Source organism: Thamnophis sirtalis, unplaced genomic scaffold (assembly GCF_051295495.1).
Source record: "Thamnophis sirtalis isolate CommonGarterSnake01/CBP01778 unplaced genomic scaffold, rThaSir2_p1.2 scaffold_5, whole genome shotgun sequence".
NCBI lineage: Eukaryota > Metazoa > Chordata > Lepidosauria > Squamata > Natricidae > Thamnophis > Thamnophis sirtalis.
In genome coordinates, this window is record NW_028261385.1 from 40,939,558 (window position 1) to 40,960,931 (window position 21,374).

Below are 21,374 nucleotides of genomic sequence, written 5' to 3' on the forward strand. Positions count from 1 at the left end.
GAATGCATATTTACCATGGTTTATTTTCTTGTTTTTTTTCCCACCTTGCTCTCTCAGGTTGCTTTTTATTATTTTCCAAAGCTGATGCCTATGACATATGTGGGACTTCACTTCCTAGAATAATACAAAATTCTACATCCTGTACTGCAATTTAAATTAAACAAAATACAAAACAGAAATACAAAAAGACATGCCCCCTACCCCCATTTCAGGCATCTTGAATTTTCCACTAAGGCAGGTTAGATGTGGCCAGTATAAATTAAGCAAATTTAGTATTTTGAAGAAAGACTAGTCCTTACATTCCTCTTCCACATCCAGACAATATTCTCATAAGTCACTGTCTAATTATCTCAGTATGGTTTCTGGTATTATCTTTATGTGATCATATATCAAGTTCATATATTAACTTAGCATTAGAAAATGCATACTATAAAAAAAGCTAAAGCTGTGATTTCACAGGTAATATACTTATTCTTTTATTCGAACACTATCTTCAATAGAGTATAACTATATCTACTTCTTAGTGATACAGCCACTTGGTATAGTTTCTAGCATCAGGCTAGAAACCAGGAGACTGTGAGTTCTAGTCCTACCTTAGACTCAAAGTCAGCTGGGTGACCTTGGCAGTCACTTTTTTTTCAACCCTAAACCAACTAAGATTCTTTTTTAAATAGAACATAAAGATAAAAAGTAACAAACATAGAAAGGTGGAGATAGATAGAGAGAAAACATAGAGAGAAAGATTCTCCCCTATTTCTTGCAAAAAGTCAATAAAAGGCTTCCATTTAAAGTTAAATTTCACCAATGCCTTTTTTCTAGTAAGAGATTTTAATAGTGCCATCTCTGTCAGTTCCATAATTTTTAAGACTCTTCCATCATGGGTTTAGTAAAATGGCCAGAATCCCGAGGAAGGGTCATGATGGCTGGAGAATTCTGCATTTAAAATTACAGAACTTTCCATTTGGAAGTTCCCAAGATTTCAATTAGAATCTTCAATCATAACATTTCCCCCCTTAAATCTACTTTAAGCAATTCATGGTATTTTGGCTCAGTTAGAGAAAAGTACTTCAATTTTATTGCAAATGTAGGCAACCTTTTCCAGCTAGGGTTGCATTATATTTTATTGTGCAGAACAATGAAATAACAGTTGCTAGGTCTTTAGCTGGTGGTGGCCTTCATATGCATCGAGATCATGTGAAATATTAATACCACTGTATATTGCCTTATTAAGATCATACTTGAAGTACTGCATCCAGTTCTGGCTTCCATGATACAGTGATACAAAAAAAATGTTGAGACTCTAGAAAGTGCAGAAAAGAGCAACAAAAATGATTAGGAAACTAGAGGCTAAAACATATGTTGGTTTCAGGAAATGGTTATGTCTAGTCTAACAAAGAGAAGGACCAGGGGTGACATGATAGCAGTCTTCCAGTATTTGAGAGCTTTCATAATTAAGATGGGACAACCTATTCTCCAAAGCACTTCAAGGCAAGAAAGTATTGGATGGAAACTCATCAAAGAGAAATCCAACTTAGAACTAATGAGAAATTTCCTGACAATGAGAACAATTGATCAGTGAAATGGCTTGCCTTCAGATGTTGTGGGTGTTCCATCACTTGTGGTTTTTGAGATTGGACAGCCATTGGTGTAGGGTTCCTGCTTGGACAGGGGATAGGATTAGAAGATCTCCAAGGTCCTTCCAATTTTGTTATTCTGTATTCTGTGTTTTTCCTAAGAACCAAGTTGTAATGTATCGGTATATATGTGGATTGAAGCAATGTTGCTATCTGTAATTTGATACTTGGAATTTTGGTGAATGCTCAGATTTTCTAAGTATAGTCCAAGGTATTCTGATATAACACCCAGTATGCTGATAACCACAGGGAATGCCACATCTGATGTATGCCATAATTTTTCAAGTTAGATTTTTAGATCTTGACGCAATTCCTTTTCTTCTACTTTAGTACTATCCCCTAGCACTGATTGCCACATCAGTTAGACACACCTCCTTTTTTCAATCACAGTTATATCTGTTATATTATGCACCAAGACTTTACCAGTTTGTACTTGGAATTCTCACAATATTTGTTATTATGATTAGTCTAACAGTTAGCCAGATATTTAGACTGGATATGGTATTTTTGTCTACCTATCAAATTCTTCCCAAGGTTACCTTAATCATTGCAGAATGTAAGCTGTTCAAAGTAAGGCTGCTTTTTGCAATTAATTTGGTAATTTTGCCAAGTGTGTCCAGATGTTTGGATTGAACCCAAGGTGCAATAAGATTGGTCCTACCTTTGCTTTATTTTGCCACAATTGTGTTACTTCTATTTATGGGTCTTTGAATTTTGTGATTTTTTTCCAGTTCTTCCTGCTGTCTCCAGGTACTGCAACATCCACTAGTCAAGACTTTTTCTGGCTTTCTTATCAACAATTGTTAAGACCTGGGTGTTATGTGGAGGTGCTTGTCTGTTTGAATTCTAAAATCCCAGAGCACATTAGCTTTTTTTAGCATTATTCATGGTTTCACAAGTTCTTACTTGAAGCAAACAGTGTTTTTGCCAATCTTTTAATGCACCATTTTTGTTACTTTTACTTATAGTCAGTCTGTATAATCTTCTTGCAGCAGATAACTAGGTGGTCCACTGTTTATTCAGCTTCTTTGTAGAGATGGCATTTTTTGTTTGTTGCTGTCTTCTCAATTCTGTTTTGTATGCGTGTTTTTTTTTTTTTTACATCTTGGTCTTCATAGCCAGAATTAGTCCCTTTGTCTATTTCAGCAGTGTCAAAGTGGTGGCCCGGATGTGTCACGCATAGTCCACACCCACCCCAGCTCCGCAAAAGGAAGAAAAAATGTGATACATCACATGACAACGAGACGCAGCAAGTTTGACACTCATGGTCTATTTCTTCAATTTTCCTGCTCTTAATTTTGCCAGAAAGGCAGTTCCTTTCTGCTCAGGTGGAAAGAGATTATTTTCACCCAGGTGCTATTGAACTGCATTAGTTTCCACACCTGTTAGCAATTTGAAAGTTGTTGGTAAGCAGATGATTGACTGTAGTTGCCTACTTCTGTTTCTTTTGTTAGATGTTTCATTATCAGGTAGCTTTTGCCCACCAGATGTTATCTAATCTCCAATTTCAACTCCCTGTAGTATGTTTTTAAATTGCTTGGCAATGAGTGAGTGTAGACTAGTCAGATATTTCAACCAAAAATCAAGCAGTTCATCTTCACCTGGTACTGACCAATTCTTTGTCTTTCTTGCTCTTCCTTTTGCATTTTATGCTATTATTACAAGTTCTTTCATTTCAATTTATTGTTCATTTTTATTCATGTCCCTTATTCAAGCTGTATTCTTGTTGCATTTCTTTGGCTTGTCCATTAGCTCACCCAGAACTGTACTGTTTCTTCTTTGTCAGGTGTTGGCTGGTTCACTGAAGTCTCTTCAAAGATGGATTCATAGAGTGCAATTTCATCTACATATTTGTTGACCTTAAGCTGTAGCTGTTATTTTACAGCTTTATTATTTTCAGTGTCTTCTTAATATTCCTTGTTTCTAGGTGCTATTTCTTGATTAAGTAACCTTTGGTCTTTTTCTTCAGTTCTCTCCCTCCCCACCATCTGTTTTGGTTGCTTACATCTCATATTAGTTTGCTAATCTTATTTTCCACCCTGATTTTCCATTTTGATGATGTAAATGCTGATACTGTTTAGATTTTTTTTTTTTTGCACATCAGGTATTCTGTTATAGTTGCAGCTATGCTGTATATTAATTGGTTTGTTTCTTGCAATGAGCTAATGCTTATGTTTGACATTACAGTATTGGCATCTTTTAATACTTGTGCTAGATGGTTTTTTTGGAAGAAGTTTCAACACAAGAAACCTTATTCTGTTGTTTTTGTGCTGTTCTAGATGCTCAGTTATCCCCCCTCCATTTCTTTTTTAATTAGAGGGCTTGCTTCTTTCTGAGGAAAAGGCAGAGGAGAGGATGACTGAATCAGAAATTAAAAACATTCAATAGCTATGTTGGTTTCTCTATAGCTGATTCCCCTTGGTTTGCTTCTACAATCTAATTCTGGCAAAGCTTCATTTTCTTGACCCTACATAGACCTTTGCAGTTCTTCCAGGTATGCTTCTATGAATACTTTATTTTGTATTAATATTATTAAACTAGTCTATGAAGGCCATAGGACACAGATTTGTTGGCAAGATGTGGGTCTTCTAAGCTGCCAAGAGTCACTGCAACAGTGAGATGTGAGGCGTATACATTTCATGAATAAATAAAATACACTTCTTTTGACTACTTTGGAATTTATGAAATATGTATTAATTTTAGCTACATAACAATGTATAAAACTTGCTATTTCTTGGAAAGCCCTTCCTGAATCCCACATTTCTTCATGCGTCCTCTGAAATTCAGCAATACCATTGTTGCTTGGAGTTATGGCTCTTTTTTTACTGAAAATTTATTCATAGCACATTTATTTTACTTGGCAACCTTCATCATATGGATTCCTTTCTGTGACACAAATGCACTAATCCATTAGCAAGAGATCTACTTGCTCCCGGAAAAATATATGGACATCCTGGACTTCATATGATTCAGAGCTTTCAGCTTAGTGAGAATTAATTTTGCAGGATTGCAGACCAGAATCTTTCCACCCAGCTGTCCTTCTCAAAACCATAATCTTCTGTGAAAAACCTTTACCGCTGAAATACGAAGCTCCCAACTTACCAAGATATGCCTATACCATATATCTAGGCACAGATCCTGTAATGCTCAGACCAAAAACCCAATTTATTTTGAAAGTGTGAACCAAAATGCATGCCACATTGTGGGTGTTCCTTTTGGATCAATTGCAGGGGATGGAATTTGTGATCCTCTAAAAGTCAAAGAATATAATGACCTGTCATTACAGGCTCTGCTAGCTGGCAGTTTGGGAGCTATAATTCAGCAAGATCTGAAAGGCCAAGTGAAATTTTGTTCATATTATAGACAAGTTGTGAACTGCAGGATCCAAAGATTTTAAAACATACTGCATTGCAAATATTTAGTCTTTATTCTTGAAGAACAATTTCATTTTATTGTGCTCTGGTATGCTAATATTTCAGGTTTGATCTTTATACTTTCACAAGGCTGATAGAAAAATGTTCTGACAATACTATCTTTTTCATATACTATCCAGTGAAGGAGGGAATCACAGGCTATATATTTTCCACCTTAAGGCTATGACAACAAAAAGAATACAAAATCAGAAGAACTCCCAATTGTAAGAATACTTTCAAAGTGGAGCCAGTTGTGCAACTAACTGGTGAGTTCCCTCACCGGCTGTGCTTATAACCATCCACTCTTTATTTTGGATTCCTAATTGAACAGAGAGTTGAATGTAATGCCTAAATGGGTGCTTCCAACTTAATATTTCTATGAGAACTGATTTGCACATAGCATAGTACATTCAGAATACACTGAAGATGTTGAGACTCTAGAAAGAGTGTAGAGAAGAGCAACAAAGATGATTAGGGGACTGGAGGCTAAACCATATAAAGAACGGTTGCTGGAACTGGATATGTCTAGTCTGATGAAAAGAAGAACTAGGGGAGACATAATAGCAGTGTTCCAATATCTCAGGGGCTGCCACAAAGAAGAGGGAGTCAAGCTATTCTCCAAAGCACATGAGGGCAGGACAAGAAGCAATGGGTGGAAACTAATCAAGAAGAGATGCAACTTAAAACTAAGGAGAAATTTCCTGACAGTTAGAACAATTAATCAATGGAACAACTTGCCTCCAGACCAGGGGTGGGTTCCTGCCAGTTCTAACCTCTTCTATAGAAGAGGTTCCACAAATCAACAGTGCTGTTTAAAACCAGTTCCAGCTCCCTCCCCCTGACCGTCTGCACATCATCAAGATGAAGAGTGAGAGGAGGAATTCTGGGAACTGAAGTCCACAAGTCTTAAAGCTGTCAAGTTTGAACCTAGCAATAGCAATAGCAGTTAGACTTATATACCGCTTCATAGGGCTTTCAGCCCTCTCTAAGCGGTTTACAGAGTCAGCATATTCCCCCCAACAATCTGGGTCCTCATTTTTCCCACCTCGGAAGGATGGAATGCTGAGTCAACCTTGAGCCGGTGAGATTTGAACAGCCGAATGGCAGAACTGCAGTCAGCTGAAGTAGCCTGCAATGCTGCATTTAACCACTGCGCCACCTCGACTCTCATCCCTGGGGATTTTTTTCTAAAGGGTTAAGGGTGCAAGGGTCTTTTAACTTGACAGCTTTAAGACTTGCACATTCAATGCCAGAGTTCCTGAGCCAACATGATTGGAGGAGGAATTCTGGGAGTTGAAGTCCACAAGTCTTAAAGCTGTCAAGTTTGAACACCACTGGGGTTTTTTTCTAAAGGATTAGGGGTACAAGGGTCTTGTAACTTGACAGCTTTAAGACTTCTGTGCTTCAAATGCCAGAGTTTCTGAGCCAACATTTTGGTTACTAAGCAAGAGTGTTGTTAAGTGAGTTTCACCACATTTTACAAGTTTGCCATGTCCACCCAGTCACATGGCTGGCAAGCCACTCCCATCCGGTCACATGGCTGGCAAGGCACTCCCACAAAGCAGGCCACACCTACAGAAGAGGTTCTAAAAATTTTTGAAACTCACCACTCCTCCAGACATTGTAAATGGTCCAACACTGGAAGTTTTAAAGAAGAGATCGGCTAATCTTTTGTATGATGCAGTATTGGGTTTCCTGTCTAAGCAGGGGCTTGGACTAGAAGACCTCCAAGGTCCTTTCCAACTCTGTTATTCTATACATTCTAAAAGACCACATGACTTCTGAATCCTTTGGCTCGAGAGAATACATGGCACTTCAGATGTTGCCAGTGACGTGCGGTGAAGTTTACAGTTGGTGAGGCAAGAGCACAGTGGCGGCGAGAAGCAGCATCCCCACCGCTGTCCCCGACAGAGGCGTCTCACGTTTATGTCCGCCATAGACAGTGAGGTGCCTCTGTCGGACACAGCAGTGGGGATGGAGGAGGCGGGAGGGGAGGTGGCAGAGTGCGATGGCGGCAAGAAACAGCATCCCCACTGCTGTCCCCGGCAGAGGTGTCTCACGTTTATGTCTGCCATAGATGTGAGATGCCTCTGTCGGACATAGCGACGGGGATGGAGGAGGTGGGGGGGGGGTGAGGCGGCAGAGCGTGATGGTGGAGCGCGGCGGTGGCGAGAAGCAGCGTCCTCGCCACTGTCCCCAACAGAGGCATCTCGCGTTTATGTCCGCCATAGACGCTAAACGCCTCTGTCAGACACAGCAGTGGGGATGGAGGAGACGGGGGGCGAGGCGGCAGCTGGTGAAGGAAGGGGAGAGGAGGAGGAGGAAAGGGAGAGGGGAGCACGATGGGGCTCCCGGTGGGGGGGAGAGTAGAAAGGGAAAGTGGGCACAGCAGGCAAAAGAAAGAAAGTGCCAGCCCACCAGCAGAGACGGCTAAAAGACCCGCCTCTGCTGGCGGGCTGCCCCACTCTTCTCAAACAAGGCTGCCCCTCTCTTCTCAAACAAGCTGCCCTCCCTGCCTCTCCCCCTTCCCTCTCTTCTCAAACAAACTCACTCTCAAATTGAAAGAGTTTGTTTGAGTGGAGTGAAGAAACAAACACACGCACATGCACACACACAGACACAAATTACTCACAATAAAAAATTACTTACAAATTACAATAATTTTGAATTCCTCCCTCCTCCCTCCATCCATCCCACATACCTTTTCCAGCTGTGACACAGAGGATTTCAACTCTCCTCTTGTCTGCCACGATGAAAATGTAAAAATGTAAAAAGAAAAAGGCAAGAGCTCCTCTAGCCAGGCTGGGATAGTTGCTGCTAGAGTCACCATGTGGATGACTCTGCTTAACTGTTTTAAAAAAGCCTCTAAAAAAAGTGCCCACTGCAGGAGGAGGCGAGAGAACCACGTGCCTCCTTTGCATAAGGAATTTTTCACCTTTTAATCCTTGCTTAACTCTGCTCAAGTGATCATAAAGATAGAGTAAAGGAGGCACGTGGTTCTCTTGCCTCCTCCTGCAATTAAGCACTAGGCAGAGTCATCCACTGTGACTCTGGCAACAACTACCTCAGCCTTTTTCCTTTTAAATTTGTTTTTCTTTTTCATGACAGTGGTGAGGCCCTGCCTCCCCTGACTACACGTCCCTGGATGTTGCTGAACTGTAATTTGAAACAGCCCAAGCCAGCATGGCCAATGTGCAATGCTGACAATGAAATACACCAACATCTGTGATAGGCCAATGGTTCCTCACCCAAGATATAGATGGCAGGAGAAAAGAGATTAGAGAAAATATAATCTGACTCTTTCAGAGAATCTGCTATAGAAACATGCTGATAATGGCATCCGAGTTAATAAAACCATCAGTCTAAAATCAATCTAACAGAGATTTCTAGTAAGTGGGTAGATTCTTTTTCATCTACCTTCTTAAACCTACAATTTCTAAACCACAGATCCAATAATTCCCAACTAACATGTCAAAAGAAATCCTGAAAATTGCCAGGATTGCCCCAATGTATTTTGCAAGGTAGGAAGTAGGGAAATGTTACTGTTCAAGGAAGTATAAATGAAAGCATGTTCCAATCCATGTCACTGAACCACAGTGGGATTCCTTTAAAAATGGAAATATGCTGCTGCAGTCCACATAAGTTCTCCCAGAAGACATTAATACTAATTGTGAGTTCCTGCTTATATTATTTATTTGTTAGTAAAGGTGTCAATATGCGGATCGTGTTTTAATGCAGTTAATTACGACAATAAAATATCTCCCTTATTTACCTTGAGAGCTGGTTCAGGAACAATTGTGTTACTTCCATGCGAATCCCCTTCTTTACACACACACACACACACACACACACACACAAAATATGGATTCAGTGGTCAGGTATCAAAATGCATGCCCTGTTAACCATGACATCCATTTAACAACTCTTGATTGTTGGGGAAATGCAAGTCTCAATTCCAGGGCTGTTATTACATAGAACCAAGCTCAGATGCCATATATTTAAAACCATGAGATAGTAATTCTGGGAAAGACACATTTTTTTCCAAAAGAGGCAGGGACATTGTACATTTAGAGGCAGATGGGACAAGCTAGGGTGGGCTTTTGATATTCTAGGCATGGATATCAGTGGGATTTCAAGGAGTCGAATTGGGCAGAAATGGCCTTTTGAATTGTTGGGAGCACAGCCATTGGGAAGAAGAATTTCTCAGCTATTTGTTGAAGAAAAAAATTCCTGCTGAGTGATAGTAGCACAACGACACCAGTGCTGTTGCTGATAAATCTCAGTGGGAAGAGCTCCCTAATATGTCTTCTTTGAGACTTAATTGAAGCATAGGAAGCCAGAGAATTTGCAGACTGGGCAGACTTGGTTGTGCAATGATATTATATTCATATGCAAGTCTCCCTACAAAGAAGGCTGCAACACAGTAATCCAGGCCGAGGATTCCTCCCTTCTTTCATTACATTCAATGTAAACTGATGGGTAAAAATGCTGGAAAATGTATCTTCCTGGCACTAGAAGAGTGATCTCAGGGATGGGATTAGCCAGAGATGAGGCAGTCAGTCCATGGGGAAAAGTCATGTGTTGAAGGGGAGCAGATGTCAATAGAGACAGCTTGTCTGGCTGTTTGGATGCCAAATGTGTGGCATGAATCACTGGGGCGAGCTTGTCAACCAGTCTGTGAAGTTCAGTTGCATCTGGTTTGATTGTTTGTTAGGGAGAGGTGACATTTTGCTGTCGGCTGTGTTTACTGAAGAAAAAAGAAATACTGCCAAAAATAGCGTCTGAAGCCCAGCTTTGCCCCCACTTTCTGTAAAAACTGGTTGCTAAGAAAAGATTCCTGTAAAATTGAAAATCCCATTTTTCTTTAGAGACAAGCTGGGAATGCAAGCATGACAAAAGAAACTAACATGATTCTGTTATGTAAGAGAATCATGTTTCTCTTTAGAGGAAGTGCCCGTTGCTAGCTGACAGAACAAGGCACAATACAATGTAATCAGGATAGACTGGCCTGAAAAGATTTAATTTCCACAGATGCCCACTGAAAAGAAATTTGAATGCAAATGGTTATTGGGTTATTTTATATGCTGCTGTACATTTCCCTAATATGATGCCCTTTGGAGGTGTTGGACCATACCGTCTATTAAACTTCAGGTGAATCAGTGTGAATCAGCTTATGTGAATAACTTATGAGTGAATTCAAGATGGAGAGTAGAGTTTTTAAGAGAGTGTGCTTTGCTTCAAGATTGTAATTAAAGATTCAGTGTTAATTCAAGCACGCGGGGGTGGTGGGGTGAATATTCACACTGTTACAGGTGTTATATCTTCTTTCTATGCAGCTTTATTCCTCTCTAGCATTCATCTCCATTGTTCAGTGATGCATTTCCTGCCTCTCTATGATTTATCTCTATCTGCTCTTGTGAGGCACTTCCTGTTCCTATTGGATGTATCTAGTTATATTCTCAATGGCTTGTATAGTGTTTTAAGTGCATTTTGATTAAACAACATGCGCTGCAGAGACCCAAAAATCAGCTAGCTCGCGGGAGGCACATGCACATGCGTGGTGGAGCTCAGCTGCCACCTGTGGCAAGCATAGGTTTGCTATCATGAATCTAGGCTTACAATGGGGAAACTTCAAAACACAAACAGCATAAGCTACTTAATATTGGAGCAGAATGGGATGAAAAGATCAGACGTGATAGAATCTGTATGTATCCCATATACATAGCTTCAAAGCTCTAACAAAAATATCATTTTAAAAATATTCCTCCAGCCTTTCTTTTAAAGCTGAGAGAGTGAGACTGAGAAAAGAAAAAGGCATAAAGCCAGGGCATCCTGGGAGTGATCCAAAAAGTCAAGATGCCAGTTATAACCATGTGACTGAAACCCCATCCATTTGTAAAGTGCGTCACATGCATACCAGACATTAAAGGTAGGCAGGGTTTTGGTCACCTGATCATGGTTGCCATCTTTTTTTATTTATGTATTTATTTATTATATTTATATGCCAAAATATTGACTTTATTCCCCATTGAAGATGCCTCTCCAGCAAGTCCAGTAAACTTCCATTCAAGCTGTCTGTCTAGAAATCTACTTCTGGAGATGTTGGCTGAACTCGTGTGCTAAAATCCACACTTAGATATCTACTTTAACAACTCTTACATGTTTGCTTTTGTACTGGAGTACCATAGATGTGCCCTTTGCTCCAATGGTGGGTTTCAAAATTTTTTAGAATCTCTTCTGTAGATGTGGCCTGCTTTGTGGGAGTGGTTTGCTGGCCATGTGACTGGGTGAGACCTTGGAAGTCATGTGACTGGGTGTGAGCTTGGAAGTCATGTGACTGGGTGGGCATGGGCAGCTTGTAAAATGTGGTGAAACCCACTTAAAAACTCTCTGGCATTTGAAGCATGCAAGTCTTAAATCTTTCAAGTTACAAGACCCTTACACCCCTAACCCTTTAGAACACCCTCCCAGGGGTGTTCAAACCTGACAGCTTTAAGACTTATGGACTTCAACTCCCAGAATTCCTCCTCTAGTCATGTTGGCTCAGGAACTCTGACATTGAAGTGTGCAAGTCTTAAAGCTGTCAAATTACAAGACCCTTGCAACCCTAATCCTTTAGGAAAAAAAAACCTCCAGGGATGTTCAAATTTGACAGCTTTAAGACTTTAAAGTTTAGATAGGACTCTTAGAGGTGGGCGGGGCGATTGGTGAGCCAGCCAATCAGTGAGCGGAGGGCGGGGCAAGCCTGGTGCGGACGGGCGGGGGGAGGGAGCTGGAACCAGTTCTAAACGGCACAGTAGATTTGTGGAACCTCTTCTATAGAAGAGGTTTGAACTGGCAGGAACCCACCCCTGCTTCGCTCCCACAGAGCTTTGAGTTTTCTGGAGTGCCATAAGGGCTGGCATAGCGTTTTGGCAAGCTTGGCCTCTCATGCAAAAAAAAATAAAATTCAACATTGGCTTTATGTTGCTCAGTCCTACCCTGGATGAGTCATGTTGGCAAAGCTTGGCTTCAGAGGCCTGGAATCTGGAAGACTAAATGCTGATTTGATATTACGAGTTTTTCTACCTCTGATCCAGATTTTTTTTCTGGAATGCAAGGCGGGCTACCTTAGTTATTTCACAAGATTGGCCCCTTTTTGGAAGGGCAGTATCAGAATTCAGTGTATGAAGTCGTGGCTTGTTGGCTGTACTCTATGTCAATTTATTAGCAAGGATGCAGAAGCAACCAGAAAAATAGGCAGTTTGTGGAGAAAAATATGGCATCAAACACTTGCCACTTGCACTCACTCCATTCTTAAAAATAGCAACTGTTCATACCAGTCCTATCAGTATAACCTTCGGACACATTCATTCACTATAGTGTGAAAAGGATTCAATTTGCTCCAGTCATATAGAATGCAAAAGTAAGCTTCAACTCAAGAGTGATGACTTTATACCCCATATTTGGAGTGCTGGGAAATTAGTTATGTGCCCAATTCTGTTGGCAAGGCAGCATAGAGCAAATGTAGTTATCAAGACTGAAGCACTTTGCTTCTGCCAAACCTTATCGCTATTCAACTGGTCAATGAACTGGGGGGAGGGAAGAATGGAATGGAATGCTGAGAATTTGTGCATGAATCGTGAGAGCTTGGAAACCATCAAGGTCATCACTGCAGATGCTTAAGATGAAGGTGGACTGTTCCCATAACAAAAGGAGTCTCATAATTGGACAATGTGATCACCCAGGGGTGGGGAGAAAGAGACACTATTGTTTAACTAGGCAAGCATTTGTGCAGGAAAACCCGAGCTGGTTTTTATTCTTCAGTACCAAAATGGTGTATCCAATAAAGTCTTACTTTTGGGAATTCTAAGCTCTCAAGAGTGTTTACTTATTTTGGGTTCCCTAGTTGGACAGTTGACAGTAGTAGTCCAACAGCACAAGACTGAACAAAACTGAAAGAGAATGTGAATGAACCCAAATAATATTGGGCCTGCCACCTTGAAAGAAATCTGATAAGTTGAGAATTCAACAAAAGGAGGCATCTCATTATCTGTGTTCTCATATCAGTGTCAGACTTGTCACACCATTCTATCCTGCCCACAACCAGCCAGACATATGGGCTGCAACATTGTGTAGTGTATTAGAATCTCAAAGATACGGTAGTAGAAAATCCACAAAATCTCCCAAATATTTTGGAGTCCTCCAGATGCAATTTCTTGCTTTGAGGCAGATCCCCATTTTGATGTATGAATCTGCTTTGAAAAGATAATTGATCAAAGTTTCTTAAAATAGAGTTACCAGTGCTGTATAAAGCAGTACGCAGCTATAATTCTTAACCAGCCTGGTCCCAGATAACAGGAACTGCAGTTCTTCTGTGACCACAGTACTGGAAAGAGGAGGTTGTATTTGTGTTAAAAAGTTGACTGTAATGAAAACTTTCAATAGTACTTGTTGTGGGTACAATTTGTTTTTTTAATTGTAGGTACAAGAACTGAGGATAGATTTACGTACCTGATTGGGGAGAAGTCCTATTTGTCAAGCATGAAAGTATAGCCAAAACACATTTGCCTAATTCTGGATAATAATTCTGGATAATAGATGGAGTGGATAACCAGATTGAATGGGTGAAAGCTGCATGTCTCTCATGGTTTCTTCACTAATGCTTCTGTCAACCTGGTCCTCTGTAGACCATCGTGACATTTATCTTAGCCATTTTTTTTTACTATAGTGATGCTGCTGGAAATGTTGAAGCCAATATTGCTTCTTGTTACATAGCTTTTCATTATTAATGCTTCAGTGGTGAGTTCCTACCGGCATTCCTACCGGTTGCACACTTGAAAGAAACTTGCTTGGAAAGTAAGGAAAACAGATGAGAAGCAGCAATTCATTCTGCCGCCTCTGATCAGCTGGGCTTCATAAGCTGAAATAAGGGTAGGTATAACTCAGGGACGGGCGAATGGGCCCATTTTCAAAGGAACAGAGAACTGGTTTGCTCTCTGCTTGACCGGAGAACCGGTGCGAACTGGTAGAGACCCACCATTGTACTGCTTGCCTGCTAAGCTCATTGTCCCCTTTTCTAGCAGAAAATTCATATGGAGCTAACTCTTGCTTCTTTCTCATTTCTTCTGTGCTGTAAGGTGGTGTTTCCTTCTCCTCCCACTCACCATTTAAGATTACATTGTAATATTTTTCTGGATTAGTAGTTCTGTTTTATGTCAGTAGTGGCTGGCTATTTGCTTCAATTCCTAAGACCCTAGAATAGTGATCCAACACACACTCATACCCACACTCACACCCACACGTTGTTCAAGGTTTTATCTATCCAAGATCTTTCTTTAGACTTCTTCCAAAAGCTTAAAGAACTATGTGACAAATCCATCTACACTTCTTAAGTACTATACGATCTAGAGTGCAAAAATCCGAATCACGCCAGATGGCAATAAGCTTTCCTTGCAGCCATCCAACAATTTTTGAGACTTTTGCAGCCCAAATCTGGAAGCTTTGCTAATCTCATGTACTGTTGTACTGTTGGAAAAGTAAGCACTGGCTTCAGAATCTGGAATAATGTTGAAAATTGCATTTGTATTTCACTTAGCTCTCAGCCTTTGACCCTTCCTGTTGTTAACTAAATGACACATATCAAATATCCTGTGGCATCTGGAACAAATCAAATTAATGCCCAGATTTGACAGGCATAGAGTCACATCAACATATAAAAGCCATTGATACAACTGTGTGAGTCATGACATTTGTGTGAAGACATCCCACACACCATCATTTTCTCCCCATATGCCTCTGTCAACGTGCACTTTAGGTTTTGGTTACACAGTGGAAAGAACACCTTGTGCCTATATTAATGACTGTCAAATTCCATTTTTTAAAAAAATGTATGGTGACCAGGAACTAGGTTGCAAAAGTCCTGATTGCCATTAGGAGGCAGCAAAGAGAGTTTTGTGACTCTTGCATCTAGTGGCTATATACCTTTTTGCAGCCTAGATGCTCATAATAGAGATCCTGTTTTTTAAACTGGTAACTGTTTATTTTGACTATAATTATTTAATTCTAACACTGTTTTATCAGCTACAATATTGGGATAATTTTTGTTTAAGGATTCTGTATACCCTTAACAGCTTGAAACTCAATAATGAATGGCAAATGAAAACAATCTTTTTCTTTACCTATGCAATATGTGTAATATGATAATAGTGTATCAGCCCTTTGAAAGGGCAAAAGCTTAAGATTTCACTGCAATAAATATCTTTTAACTATTGGTTGGTTCCTTTCCATAGGTCTTTACTCCCTTAAAAACTTCTTTAACTGAGTTTTTGAAAATGTCAGGGCATTTCTTTGCATCTTATAGCAGAATCCATTTTTGATTCTTATTGTTTGCATCAATTGCCTTTGGATTTTTATTTCCTGATTAGATAATGTAGCCTCAAAGATGGTAGTCAGGAGAAACTGGGAACCCAAGAAATGAACAGCTACTGTGAAATGACAACCACCACCACCACAGCCACAACAGCAGCAGCAACAACATAAGGAACGGCCATTGAAGCCTAGATGAGCAGCAGTTCAGTATGGAAAACAATGTCATGTCAGATGTAACCTAATGTGATGGTAAGATGCAAATCAAAGAGGCATGGCAGGGCCATGTGTCCCAACTATAAAGAAGTAGCAGCAGCATTCAAGTATTAAAGAATCGGACAACTTCATAGATGAACAGCAGGGCTGAAAAACTGAATATACAAAAGGAGCTGTATAAGCAATTCATATGCTCAGCGTTATAGAGGCTGCTATAGATTTTCAAGAACATAATGTACTAAGAATAAAAGCATCTTTTCTATGTCACACTGTGCATTCTGCAGCAGGCTCTTTCTCTAATAGAAAGCGCGTATGGAGGTTTATGTGCCTTATTTATTTTAAAATGAAATGTGGGCTTCTAATGTTACACTGTCCTGTGATTATCACCTTTGGCAGGCTAGCCATTGTTTCCACATTTTAAACTGCATTAGATCAATGTAGACTTCACAAGAGATATAATGCCATACTTAGCTTAAGCTAAACTTTGAGATGAAGGAATACACAGGCATAGATGCTGATGGGTGCAGAGGAAACTTGTTTCCCCCCCCCTAAAGTAGGGTCTCTCCATCTGACAGAAAGAACAGGGCCCTTACAAGTGTAATTGGAATGGTGGAAGGAAAAACAGGAACTTCCTTATGAAGCACAATTGTATGTGATTATCCTGAAATACGGGAGACAATTTAGCTGACCAAATCTGGCCTGGAAAATTATTGCTACTGTTTACAGATGAGGATATCAATTCTGGCTCTGTTTAGGTATCATTTTCTACCTCCCCCCTATCACTTCAGTTTTTAGGTAGTTGGATAGAGAGAGTAGAAACCATGATGTCTGTGAGGAAGGTCAAGATTGTAGCCAGAGTCCACAATTGCAACTCTACTGCATTTATATATTCATTATCATCTTTACTTTCTTGACTACCCCATGGATGCTTTTAGAATAAAATAGAACCATAGGCCTGGAAGCTATGTTGACTGGGGAATTCTGAGAGTTGAAGTTCACAAGTCTTAAAGTTGTCAAGTTTGAAGACCTCTGTCTTATACCATTTTGGACAAATAGTTGTCCAATCTTTCCTTGAAAATATCTAGCAATGGAGCACCCACAACTTCAGGAGGTAAGTTGTTCCATTGAGTAATTGTTTTCACTGTCAAGAAATTTCTCCAAACTGGATCTCGTTTCCACCCATTGCTTCTTGTCTTACCTCAGGTGCTTTGGACACTAGAACTCTTCTCTTTGACAGCCTTTCAAGTAGCAGAAGACAGTGACGATGTTATCCCCAAACATTCTCTTCATTATGCTACACACACATAGTCCCCTTAGCTGTTACTCCTATGATTTGTTCATTATACTAATTTTCAATTAGTACATTCATTGTAAGATTCTGGTAGGATCCCATCTGCTCGATTCATTCTGGTTATTACATTTATATTGGTAGCACTTCCATTGTGTATTTGAAGAAAAAAATGTGTTCATAAACTTTTGGGCAGAGCATGGCAAAGTTAATTCCAACAGTGATAGCTTACTCATTGCTACAATGCAATTTTAAACCTACTATTTTTTGCCGTTGGGTAGTACACATTAAGTCAAGACAGATAAACTCTTTTCAATTTGGCATTATTTTTTTCCTTCCGAGTTTATTCCAGGAAGTCAGTTTAACTGAAAACACCTCTTTAAAGGAAATCAAATGTTTTGGAAAAACTGATCATTTATCCTCCTTAATAATGCTATAGAATGTGAAAATTCTCAGACCTCAATTTCTGGCTTTATAGAGGTTTCTCAGCTTTAGGATGCATTTCTTTCCTTGATTTAATTTTTTTAAATGATTCATTCCTGTAGCACATTTAATGCAGAAACTGGAGGGCTTTGAGGTCAATGAGAAACGGAAGGGATGACATTCCACTTGAAAAGACTAATGTAATTCAGATAGAAATCAGATGCTCATCAGTTATTGATGAGCAAATTTAGGAATTCTTTCTCATTCTTTTCTTTCTTTCCTTTCCTTTCCCTTTCTTTTCTTTCTTTCCTTCCTTCCTTCCTTCCTTCCTTCCTTCCTTCCTTCCTTCCTTCCTTCCTTCCTTCCTTTTCTTTATATTTAGGACAGATTTAGCCAGGATAGTCTTTCAAGCAAAACACTGTCTTTGGTGAAAATAAGAGATAGAACCTTTGTGTGTCAATTGTGGCCTCCTGTGAAACAATACGTAGCACCGTATTCTGTAAGGAAGCCATGAAACTCAAAATTCATATAGAAAGTTGCACTGGCACTTAAAAAAGACAACCATTTTTATATCCGTCTCAATGAAAGCTGGTAGTCGTAGGGAAAGCCATCTGCTGGGGTTGCAGTTCTGACCATAGGATTTTTTCTAGCATTCTTCACCATAGTTTAGCATAAACACAGATTTCTGAGTTTGCATGATGCCCCAAATCATAAATTAACCTGAAGGCATATATAAAAAAAGGTCTGTAAAAAATGGTAGATTAAAATACAACAGCCTGGTTTGGGGTTCTGTGTGTCATAGAAATAAGAGTCTGCATGACTAATGTCTGATCAAGAAAGGGAACAATGTGTTGGTTGCCTTGTTGAGAGCCAAAGCATTTGGCTGCCTAAGGCAGAACAACAAATATAAAGCTGTCGTCTGTGTGCTGCAAAAATCTGGCAGCAAAGGATTTACAAGAGTTTTCTGTGGCTCTTTGCTGTCATGCAGTGGTTATATGGATTTCTGCATCTGAACTATGGGAAGAGTTGTAAAAAAAAGTAGCACTTTTCAAATTTACTGCTTTGCAACAACAACAAAGAGAATTTCTTGTGGTTTGATTGGTTCAATATAATTAAAAATTAAGGCATTAAAAAAGGGTTACTCTTCTCTGGCTAATGTCAAAGCTGCAATTTTATACTTGTTCATGCTCGTTTAGTTCAGTTGAATTCCAGCAGTTTCTATGGAAGTTTCGGCAGTGGTGGGTTCCCACTGGTTCGGACCAGTTTGGCTGAACCGGTAGTGGTTTGGTGGCCTGGGTCGCTGAAACCGACAGTTCCAGAACCCAGGTCTGCCACGCCCCTGAACCGGTTCCCCTAGTGGTGGCGCCATTTTGTTTTTCAGTTCTGTGCATGCAGAAGAATTTAAATTGCATTTATGGGTAAATGCGCACATGCGTGGAGCACATGTCTGGCATGCGTATGCATGAAGCTAGCCTGCACACACAAAATTGTGCACGCACCGAACTGGCAGTAATGCCAGCAGCAACCCACCATAGAGTTTCAGCACATTTGAACAGAAGTAACTCTCTCCTATTATTTTCTAGTAAAAATGTTTAATATCACAGCATTTGAAATTAAATAAAAACTTGATGTTTGCCTGACACACAAGAAAAAGGGGGAAAGTGTTGATTGTGTAACTAGTTGCGTCTGCCAACTTACTTTTTTAGCCTTCTCCCTCCCTCTGCAGATGATCAACATTGCCTGCCCTGAGTTTAAAATGTTCAGAATAGAGATAACAACGTAGGAGTCTATGAACCTGTTCAAGAACACACATGAATTCTGTTACATTAATGTGACATAGACCTGTACTATTTATCTATGATTGTATCTACAGTTGTTGCAGCTGTTTGCTTAATTACCATGTTGCATTATATTGGGGATCCAGAGATTCTGTTTGCCATTTGGTTATGATGCTTCATCAGTGATAGTAGATTATTTTCTACCGGCTCCACTTCCTCTTTTGTTTGATAAAGAGTCTTTTTCCTATTTAAGTGTGATAATAAATGCTGAGATCATTGGATATTCCTAGAGACTTACATTTTCTAAATTATAATCTCACAATAACATATTTGGGAACATTGTGATGTCTCTGCCCACTAAGAATGTCTCAGGAACATGAAACAACTAAGTGATCAACTTGCCATGGCCAATTCACCACAGTCAACTCATGGCGGGATTACTAATTGCAGCAGGCCAACTTCAACAAATACAAGTTAAATTAATGGTCAATAATAATAAAATAAAGTCAATCCAGAAATAAAAGGATCATAATAATTTTTATAAAACACGGTCACCTACAATAAATGTAACTGGATGAAATGATTAATAAAATGTTGCATTGTCCTGTGGCAAGTTGCCCCACAGCGAGTTGGATGTGGCTAGTTATTCTATACCTACAACTAGGACATTTGGCTGAAAAATGTCAGCCAGTAGAAACCAGTGGCTTTTACCATCTTGAATGAAACAATTGAGAAAATGTGTAATTTTTAATGTAATTGACCAACTCATGATTTTAGTATTTTAGTAACTACAGAAATAAAACTAAGCAAAAAGAGCAACAAATATTTGAACATCAGATCTTGGCTATGTGGGGAAAAATTCACAATAGATATGGGAGGGCGGAGAGGTAAGGGGAAAGAGGAAGTGGACGAAGCCAAGAAGGGGTTGTATCATAGAAGGATCTGGTGGAATTTTCAAGGTGCAGAAATATTTGACTTCTAGTCTATTGTCTCACTAGCTTCTGGGCTTGGCTGGCCCATTTAGCAAAGAATAGATCTCCATAAAAAAATGGTTCCTTGCTATAGGTATTTGCTGCCATCCAATTTGTTGAGACACTACAGTGGAATGTGTTTCCAAAATGCATGTCTTAGTGGTTAATTACACAGTAGCCCCAGAATCATCTCCATATTGCCAATAACTTCCTATGACTTTATAAAAGGGAAGCAAAAGAAGAGGCCTGTTGGCCACCTTGCTCAATCTAACCAAAATCAAGGATTTGAACTTCCTCAATAGTGAGAGACTCTGTAGTATTTACTTGGATAATGAAATTTCTCAATAACAGCTTCCAATCCATTTCTTTACTCTGCTAAAAGTTCTAATTTTGATCTTTAAAATATTAAATGGCCAAGACCTGAGAATTCCAAGGATGGCTTTTACTAAGGTATATTGGATGCTGACATCACCTTTCCTATGTCAGATGCTGTTCAAAAGTCAATTTTGACAGACTGTTTTGAAGAGGTTTACGGTCCACCTACTTTGCTGCCAAAGATCTTAGGAAAAAAATTTCCCAAGACACTTACAGCTTTTTTTTATATTTTAAACACCTGTTTACACTTTTTGATGTTATTTCAGAAACAGTTTTAATAGATCTTGATTGCAAGAGCAGTTTGCCTGTTGACTTATTTTAATATTTAGATATTGTAATGTTCTGAAAATGTAATACATGGCAGGCTATTAATATTGGCATTAATATTGCATATCTCAAATGAAAAATGTTGTTGCTACTATTTTTTTTGGAAAGTAAACAGATTACCTCTGATAAAGTATTCTATCCACCTGAAGATCATTTTTCTGTAGCTTCACCACTGCATACATACAGTAACTTAGCTCATCTTATTAAGAAGATACTAATGCTTAAATATTTTTAAACAAATCAAACTATATATTTTAATATTTCTGTATTGCTATCACTATTAAGATAGTATATTACCAGAATAGATTCTGCTGCCCATTAAGATCCTGTCAGCAGGGAGTTAACATGACAATAGAAAAAAAATACAGGAGAAGAGTTGCTTTTAGAATTACAACATGTCTTGTCTGTATATTTTAAACTCTTGATTTGATATGTCATAGATGTCTAACTGAGGCAAAGACTATTTAATTTTTTAAACAAAAAAAAAATGCACCACAGACACTGTAACACTAAGAAAGCCAGTAATTTTACTGATTTGGCTGCAAAGTACAAATTATACCTTATGTCCAGCAGGAAGAACTTCTGATTTTTTTGCCCATTAA

The 21,374-nt window shown here is 39.3% G+C and overlaps 1 long non-coding RNA gene across 1 annotated transcript in view; it reads left to right on the forward strand.

Moving 5' to 3' along the window:
- Nucleotides 1-21,374, forward strand: part of LOC148045344 (uncharacterized) — a 135,597-nt gene that overhangs the window by 23,432 nt on the left and 90,791 nt on the right. The window contains exon 2 of the long non-coding RNA XR_015696677.1: nucleotides 15,454-15,646. This is a non-coding gene — a long non-coding RNA (uncharacterized LOC148045344). The remainder of the gene's footprint in view (nucleotides 1-15,453; nucleotides 15,647-21,374) is intronic.